Consider the following 9,708-nt stretch of genomic DNA (forward strand, 5'->3'; position numbering starts at 1 on the left):
TTGTTGAAGTTGAGAGTGAAAAAAGTGGAAGTTTCAGAAAGAGGTGAGGCCAACTGCAGAATGTGCTCCTCACGTATCATCAAGGCTGCCCCAATCACACCCCCTGCCTCCCCATCCCCTTATTCTACTTAATTCTATCCCAGACCTTAACACCTTATGTAGTAAATATCTCCTACTTACTACACCTTTCCCCACCAGATTGAATGCTCCAGAATGTATGGGGCAGTCCCCCCTACCCCCCACCGCCCACCACACCTGACTCACAGCTGCCAAATGACTGCAGGATTATGAGGCTGGAAGTAGTAAATATTTCCTCAATACTTGCAGTGGTTCACAGCCATGAAAAATCTAATATTTCCTCTCTCCCTTTCAGGAACCTTAAAGAAAGCAGCAATACTGTCGTAGGCATTTGAATGAGAGCAACTCGATTTTAAATAGGAGCTGGGTAAAATGAGGCTGAGACCTACTGAGCTGCATTCCCAGATGGTTAAGTCTTTCTAAGTCACAGGGTGATGGAGGAGGTCAGCACAATATACAGGTCATAAAGACCTTGCTGATAAAATGAGTTGCAGTAAAAAAGCCAGCCAAAACCAAGATAACGACGAAAGTGACCTCTGGTCATCCTCACTGCTACACTCCCACCAACGCCATGGCAGTTTACAAATGCATGGCAACATCAGGAAGTTATTCTCTATGGTCTAAAAGGTGAACCATAAAAATAATCCACTCCTGGCGGAGTTCGGTGGCTCTCACCTGTAATCTCAGCACTCTGGAAGGCCAAGGCGGGTGGATCACCTGAGGTCAGGAGTTTAAGACCAGCCTGCCAACATGGTGAAACCCCATCTCTACAAAAAATAAAAAAAAAAAAATTAGTTAGGTGTGGTGGTACATGCCTGTGATCCCAGCTATTCAGGAGGCTGACACAGGAGAATCGCTTGAACCCAGGAGGTAGACGTTGCAGTGAGCCAAGATCGCACCATTGCACTCCAGCCTGGACTCCATCTCGAAAAAAAAAAAAAAAAAAAAACAGTATGAGAGCCCGGGCGTGGTGGTTCAGGCCTATAATCCCAGCAGTTTGGGAGGCTGAGGTGGGTGGATCACCTGAGATCAGGAGTTCGAGACCAGCCTGACCAACATGGTGAAACCCCATCTCTATTAAAAATACAAAAATTAGCTGGGCATGGTGGCAGGTGCCAGTAATCCTACCTACTTGGGAGGCTGAGGCAGGACAATAGCTTGAACCTGGGAGGTGGAAGTTGCAGTGATCCGAGACCACGCCACTGCACTCCAGCCTGGGTAACATGAACGAAACTCTGTCTCAAAAACAAAACAGTAAGAGAAAACTGGAGCTGAGTACTACTCATTGTATTTACTTTCCTAAATAAAACATCATTATAAAAAACATTACTCAGTAATATAATTTAATTGAAGGGGAAAAAACAGACTTACCAAATTTTTTTGCAAAAAGCTGATCCACCATCTTTCATAATTTAGTGATTCTGGTATACCATACTTCCTTCGCTATCGAAATCACAGGAATACAAGTTTTCACAATCTAATGGGTTTAATAACTTAGGTTATTAAATATTATTATTATAAAATGGCAGTATTTTTCTTTCCTGTGACTAATTTTTTTTTTTTTTTTTTGAGATGGAGTCCCGCTCTGTCGCCCAGGCTGGAGTGCAGTGGCACAATCTCGGCTCACTGCAAGCTCCGCCTCCTGGGTTCACGTTCATGCCATTCTCCTGCCTCAGCCTCCCGAGTAGCTGGGACTACACACACCTGGCTAATTTTTTGTATTTTTAGTAGAGAAGGGGTTTCACCATGTTAGCTAGGATGGTCTCGATCTCCTGACCTCGTGCTCCACCCGCCTCAGCCTCCCAAAGTGCTGGGATTACAGGCGTGAGCCACTGCACCTGGCACCTGTGACTAATATTATTTCTAAGATCCAGATTGTATTTATTACTGAAACAATGCTGACATACACTGCACAAAAAAAGGAAGAACAAGACATTCGTTAAAGCTAGGAAAAAGCAGAACTGTGTGCTCAAGAACCACTAGCAGGCAGGACAGGCTGTCTCATGCCTATAATCCCAGTACTTTGGGAGGCCAAGGCAGGCAGATCACCTGAGGTCAGCAGTTCCAGACCAGCCTGGCCAACATGGTGAAACCCAAACTCTACTGCAAATAAAAAACTTAGGCAGGCATGGTGGCAGGTGCCTGTAATCCCAGCTACTTGGGAGGCTGAGGTAGGGAGAATTGCTTGAACCCAGGAGGTGGAGCTTGCAGTGAGCTGAGATCATACCACTGCACTCCAGCATGGGCAACAGAGGAAAACGTCATCTCAAACAAAAAACAGTGAACAGTTAGCAGGTGCCATTTGCTATGGGGAGACTAGGGATATGATCTTGCTGGCAATCCTTCCATTTTAGTAAATCTAAACAGTGTGATTCCATTCTTTTTTGTCTGCACTCCACTCCAGAGCCAAAACAAGTAAGAAAATCAAATATATTTCTATTTCTTTCAAAACACATCTAACAATTAAGAGATGATATGCATGGCTCCATACTCTAAAAGGAACCTTCTTATGTCCTGGGTATCGTGGACATTTGATGAATGCTTGTTCAGTTGACTAGTGTAGACTTCAATTATAAACTGTTCAATGCATTATGCCAGATAAATCTTGCATGTCAAAAGTAGGGCAACTATTGTGCTTTTAGTTATGTCTACCCATAAATGCAACATTTACATGTATTTATAAGGGGTTAATAAAAAGAAAATGAGTTTATTGTTCTAAAGAGTATTAGAATTTTGATAACATGAATTCTCCTGTCCTGGAACATAATTAAAAGTAAGAGGGATCTTATTTCATGTGAAAGGTACCATTAAAAAAATCATTGTTAAGCATTAAATAATTATTTCACATAATCTTCTAATCTGATTTAAGACTGAAGACCTACCTCCTAAAGCTGGTTTATCAAGTTGTAAGTCTTCATGTGTTGAATTCATAAGTTCATGTCTGAAAGGTGAGAATAAATACTTAATATTCACTAGGCAATATTCAGCAAAGTAATATTCACTGGTGCATATTTTACATTTGATCACCAGGGGTGGCTTTGAAAAGAAAAGAAAGGCTGGCCATGGTGGCTCACACCTGTAATCTCAACACTTTGGAAGGCTGAGGCAGATAGACCATGAAGTCAGGAGTTCAAGACCGGCCTGGCCAACATGGTGAAACCCCATCTCTACTAAACATACAAAAATTAGCCAGGCGTTGTGGCAGGTGCCTGTCATCCCAGCTGCTCAGAGGCTGAGCTATGAGAATCGCTTGAACCTGGGAGGCAGAGATTGCAGTGAGCCAGGATCATACTCCAGCATGGGCGACAAAAGTGAAACTCCAGCTGAAAAAAACAAAAGAAATATCCCATTACTTTAAGGCAATGTAGATACAGCCAGAATTTCTACAGAAATCTGAACCACATTACAAAGCCAGAAAAACATACCAGCTAATATTATTTAATACAGATAGTAATAAATGGAAGAGTATTTTTTTTTTTTGAGATGGCATCCCACTCTGTCACCCAGGATGGAGTGCGGTGGCAGGATCTCAGCTCACTGCAACCGTCGCCTCCTGGATCCAAGCAATTCTCCTGTCTCAGCCTCCCGAGTAGCTGGGACTACAGGCACCTGCCACCATGCCCTACTAATTTTTGTATTTTGTAGAGACAGGGTTTCACCATGTTGGTCAGGCTGGTCTTGAACTCCTGACCTCAGGAAATCCGTCCACCTCGGCCTCCCAAAGTGCTGGTATTACAGGCATGAGCTACCAGGCCTGGCCGGAAAAGGTAATATTTTCCAAACATAAACATTAGCATAACCTTATTGGACTTATAAAAATATTTTTTTTAATAACAGAAGCAGAAGATTCTCCTGAACTGTATCATTTCAGCTAACATTTATTTACTTAAGATGAAAATAATATAACAGCTATAAAAAGTCAAGAGGTAGCCAGGTGCAGTGGCTCATGCCTGTAACCCAAACACTTTGGGAGGCCGAGGCAGGTGAATCACCTGAGGTCAGGAGTTGAGACCAGCCTGGCCAACATGGTGAAACCCCATTCTACTAAAAATATAAAAATTAGCCAGGCGTGGTGGCAATCGCCTGTAGTCCCAGCTACTAGGGAGGCTGTGGTGGGAGGGTCACATGAACCTGAGTGGTGGAGGTTGCAGTGAGCTAAGATCGCACCACTGCACTCCAGCCTGGGTGAGAGAGCAAGATTGTTTCAAAGAAAAAAGAAAAAGTCAAGAGCATTGGGAGTATTAAAATCAGACAGAACCAATGGTCTATCATCAGAACAGCTCCATTTTTTTGCTATCATTATGTGTTAAGGTCAATTTGCTAAACATTAATATTTGTATTAAAGTTTTAAGTGTACCATATAACACATTAGTGCTGACTTAGGTTTAATGTCCTTTGCTGTACAATATACTTGAATATCATACTTATATATCACAACAAAAGTATCTTTCCCTAAGGCAATTACCATTAATACTGCTTTAAAGTTATAAAATGTGGGCTGAGGGGTGGCTCACACCTGTAATCCCAGCACTTTGGGAGTCCGAGGCAGGCAGATCACGAGGTCAAGAGATCAAGACCATCCTGGTCAACATGGTGAAACCCCGCCTCTACTAAAGTACAAAAATTACCTGGGTGGGGTGACGTACACCTATAGTCCCAGCTACTTGGGAGGCTGAGGCAGGAGAATCTCTTGAATCTGGGAGACAGAAGTAGTGGTAAGCCAAGATTGCAACTCCAGCCTGAACAACAAGTGTGAAACTTTGTCTGAAAAAAAAAAATTATGAAATGTGAAGATTGTTTTTATAATTTTACAACACTTGAGCATTACTGTCTTTAAATAATCTAATAAATCACCATCACAACAAAAGCCCCACAAGCTAATCTGTTTCACCTTATAAAAAGCACTGACATTTAGTGTGCGGTAATTTGTTGCAGCAGCCACGGGAAACTAGTATTGTAGTGAAGCCTCAAAACCCACCTGAAGGGGCTGGGCATGGTAGCTCATGCCTGTAATCCCAGCACTTTGGGAGGCCGAGGTGGGTGGATCACTTGAGGTCAGGAATTCGAGACCAGCCTTGCCAACATGGTGAAACCCCATTTCTAAAAAAAAATACAAAAATTAGCCAGGCGTGGTGGCACATGCCTATAATCTCAGCTACTCAGGAGGCTGGGACATGGGAACTGTTTGAACCCAGGGTGGGGCAGAGGTTGCAGTGAGCCAAGATTGTGCCACTGCACCCCACCCTGGGTGACAGAGCGAGGCTCCATCTCAACAACAACAACAACAACAAAAAAACCCACCTGAAGAAGGTTTTCAGTTCTGTCAACAGTGCCCCACCAAACCCCTTAGAAGCACACATTCCTTTGCTGTGGGCCATGGACAGGAAGAAGGAAGCGCCTCCTCATGGCAGGGGCCTACCCAGGAGAAATTCAAGGGAAGGCACTGCCAGGCCGGTCCTTCTGCCAAGGCCATTTTCTTTTTTTTTTTTTTTTTTTTGAGACACAGTTTCACTCTGTCTCCCAGACTGGAGTGCAGTGACACAATCTTGGCTCACTTCGACCTCTGCCTCCCCAGTTCAAGCGATTCTCCTGCCTCAGCCTCCTGAGTAGCAGTGATTACAGGAGCATAGCATGCCTAGCTAAGTTTTGTATTTTTAGTAGAGATGGGATTCTGCCATGTTCCCCAGGCTGGGCTCAAACTCCTTGCCTCAAGTGATCCACCTATCTCAGCCTCCCAAAGTGCTGAGGAGTGAGCCACCACACCCAGCACTCACCAAGGCCTTTGATAGCAGGCTTTTTCCAGGTGAGCACTCTTGTCTGGTCTGGTTCTGCCCCACTCTCCCTCTCACCAAGTTGGAATCCCTCACTACTTTTCAGTAGAGGAGAGTGTGTACCCCAATCTCAGCTTGGTATGAATCAGGTCTGCATTTAACTCATGAAACCTGGCTGATCTGGGGAAAAAAGTGTCTCCCTGCAGGTATGATACGGGATGGGCCTGTCCCCAGGACCCTGGGAGAGGGAAGCCCAATGTCACACCAGGTTGGCAGTGCTGGGGAAGGGAAAGTGTTATGGTAGCCCCAAGACTAAAAAGAGGCAGCAGAGGGAGCAGGGCATCATTCCTATTGAACTCATGCCACTGCCTGAGTGAGGTGAGGGAGGAATGCACCCGAGTGATGTGAGGCAGAGAGGTGCGGTTCCAGGGTGGCCTTCACCCTCCCTTCCTGCCATGTTACTCTGATCCCCTGCAGGTGAGCCTGCCCACTTTGGGCTTAGGGATGCCGCTGAGGCGTGTACTTAAACGCAGCCTCCCATGAATCATGTCTCCAGGAGTGGGGCAGAGCAGGGAGGAGTCCTAGACAGAGGAGAGGCCAGGGCAGGAGGGAGTGGGCCTCAAACTCAGGAGGGGGCTCTTCTCATGGGTCCTCTTTTCCAGTCTCTCCTTCCTTACCCCTGGGCTGATCACCTGGGGAAGAACTGAGGCAAGGTTTCTCATCCTCAGGTCTGAGGGGTTCAATTACCAGGCCCAAGTAGCTGGGATTACAGGCAAGCACCACCATGCCTGGCTAATTTTGTATTTTTAGTAGAGACAGGGTTTCTCCATGTTGGTCAGGCTGGTCTCGAACTCCTGACCTCAGTTGATCCACCCACCTCTCCCTCCCAAAGTGTTGGGATTACAGGTGTGAGCCACCGAGACTGGTCAAGAAATCCTTTTTTAAAAACGAGCTGGGGTCAGTGGCTCATGCCGAAAATCCCAGCAATTTGGGAGGCCGAGGTGGGTGGATCACTTGAGGTCAGGAGTTTGAGACCAGCCTGGGCAACATGATGTAACCCCATCTCTACTGATATAATATTTATATTATATATTATTACTGTTATCATATTATATATTTTATATATTTTTATATATATTATATTAGCTGGGTGTGATGTTGGGCACCTGTAATCCCAGCTTTTCAGGGGGCTGAGGCAGCAGAATCACTTGAACCTGGGAGACAGAGGTTGCAGTGAGCCGAGATCATGCCACTGCAATCCAGCCTGGGTGACAACAGTGAGACTCCATCACAAAAACAAAAACAGATTCCATCTCAAAAATAAATAAATAAATAAATAAAAATAAATAAAACAAAAAACGTGGTATGGCAATGAAAATACTGTGTTAAAGTTTCATAGAAAATAAAAGACCACTCAGATACAATAAGCTGTCTTTTTAGATGAGTATATTTGTTATTCTTATTTTACAGCTAAAGAAACCGGTTCAGAGAATGCTATTTGATTGGACCATGTTGCATTTCTGGACAGTGCAGCTGAGATCAGACTTCGTGTGTAACTCCACTAGCCTACCAGGGTGCCTCTCATAAAGGTAAGAAATGTAAATTTGGCCTAATATACAGTTTCCAGGGCAGCACTGGGTCAATTCTACATACAGTACTTCTATGTTCATCAAGGGAAACCTTAAGGGAAGGTGAAAATGCTTCTAGAAGGCAACTGGACACCAGCGCCCTTGTTTGTTGCCTTTGGGCTCTTCCTCTAAGGCCAATAGTGACCTGAAATTACTAACTGTTCCAATCAAGTGGACAAAAGGGTACCAAGGTCGTCAACATCAGACAAATTCACCTGAGGACCTATCTATGTGCTTTGAAAGACAAAACTGCTTTTGTAAAGGATACTGTATTTCAGAAAAACATAATCATATTAACAACTAATAACACTGTAAAATGCTGATGTGTTGAATGCTACTTTAGAAAAACATGTTCAAATCTAGGAAAAAAATTTCTGATAGAAAACTACATATCGGCTGGGCGAGGTGGCTCATGCCTGTAATCCCAGCACTTTGGGAGGCTAAGGCGGGCAGATCACGAGGTCAGGAGCTCCAGAGCAGCCTGACCAACATGGTGAAACCCCATCTCTATAAAGATACAAAAAGTTAGCCGGGCGTGGTGGCATGTGCCTATAATTCCCAGCTACTCAGGAGGCTGAGGCAGCAGAATCGCTTGAACCCAGGAGGCAGAGGTTGCAGTGAGCCAGTGAGCCAAGATCTGCACCCCAGCCTAGGTGACAGAACAAGACTCTGTCTCAAAAAAAAAAAAAAAAAAAAAAAGGGAAGGAAGGAAGGACAAAGGAAGAAAGAAGAAGAAAGAAAGAAAACTACGTATCAATTATCTAGCTAGCTAGCTATCTAGAGACAGGCTTTCATTCTATTGCTGAGGATGGAGAGCAGTGGGATGATCATAGCTCACTGCAGCCTTAAGCTCCTGGCCTCAAGTGATCCTCCTGCCTCAGCCTCCTAAGTAGCTAGGGCCACAGGTGGACACATTTACACCTCAGTTTTTTGTTTTATAGAGATAGGGTTTCACTACATTGCCCAGGCTGGTGTCAAACTGGAGTCTCGCTGTGTCCGCCAGGCTGGGGTGCAGTGGTGCGATCTCGGCTCACTGCAACCTCCGCCTCCTGGGTTCAAGCAATTCTCCTGTATCAGCCTCCCGAGTAGCTGGGGCTTCAGGCATGCACCACCACATACGGCTAATTTTTGTATTTTTTGTAGAGACTGGGTTTCACCATGGCCAGGCTAGTCTCGAACTCTTGACCTCAGGTGATCCATCCGCCTCGGCCTCTCAAAGTGCTGGGATTACAGGCGTCAGCCAACGAGCCGGGACGAGCACTTTATGTTATTAAATAGCCTAACCCAAGCAGGGCGTGGTCCCTCATGCCTGCAATCCCGACAACTCTGATGGCCAAGGTGAGAAGATCGCTTAAACCCAGTTGTTGGAAACGGGCCTGGGCAACATAACCAGACCCCCATCTCTACAAAAGGTACAAAAATTTGGCCAGGTGCGCACCGCGCCTGGCTAATTTTTGTATCTTTTGTAGAGACTGGGTTTCGTCATGTTGCCCAGGCTGGTCTCGAACTCCTGAGCCCAAGCCATCCATCCTCCCGCCTCGACCTCCCAAAATGCTGGGATTACGGGGCCCAGCCAGCATCATGTTTTATTTAAGTGGTCCCTCCCTGTTGCACACTTGGATAGTTTTTTTTTTTTTTTTTTTTTAAGACAGGGTTTACCTCAGTCTGGCAGGCTGCAATGCTGTGGTGGGATCATAGCTCATTGGAGCCTCGAACTTTGGGGTTCAATTAGCTGGGGGGCTGAGGTAGGACTACAGAGATCCGGTCGCGCCATATTGCTAGGTTGCTCTTGGCCTGAAGGGGTCCTCCAGCCTCGGCCGCGCCTGGACATAGTCTTCTAGTTTTGACCAAAATAAACACTGTGCTTGGTCTGAGTTTTCAACTACCCTTCTCCAGCCAGCAACACACAGGACCTGGCGGAGAGGTCGTGGTTACCAGGCTACACGCTGAGGAGAAAACTGCCCAGCTGCAAGCACCCTACCGCCCCAGTGACGTCGCCGAACGCCCGTGCCTGTGACGTCGCCGAAGGCCCACCTCTATGGCGTCACTAAGGACCGCCTCTCACGCGGAGCCAATTGGAACTCGCGGAGGGGCTGCTGGGGGCTTCCAGGAGCGCGCATGGGCGGGCGGCTGGCTGCAGGCGGCCCGGCGGGCTGGAACCCGCCGCTGGACTGGCGCTTTTGTGTCCGGAGGCTTCGGCCTGGCCGCCGTCGCCTATAAGCTACGAGGAG

General features: G+C 46.1%; 1 long non-coding RNA gene across 1 annotated transcript; it reads right to left on the reverse strand.

The window, feature by feature from the left end:
- Positions 1 to 1,475: 1,475 nt before the first annotated feature.
- LOC115833668 lies at positions 1,476 to 9,471 on the reverse strand. Its single transcript, XR_004029031.1, has 3 exons — positions 9,137 to 9,471; positions 2,961 to 3,019; positions 1,476 to 1,555 (listed from the first exon to the last, which is right to left on the reverse strand). It is a non-coding gene; the product is annotated as an uncharacterized LOC115833668 (long non-coding RNA).
- Positions 9,472 to 9,708: the final 237 nt, after the last annotated feature.

This window comes from Nomascus leucogenys, unplaced genomic scaffold (genome assembly GCF_006542625.1).
Source record: "Nomascus leucogenys isolate Asia unplaced genomic scaffold, Asia_NLE_v1 Super-Scaffold_535, whole genome shotgun sequence".
NCBI classification, from domain to species: Eukaryota; Metazoa; Chordata; class Mammalia; order Primates; family Hylobatidae; genus Nomascus; species Nomascus leucogenys.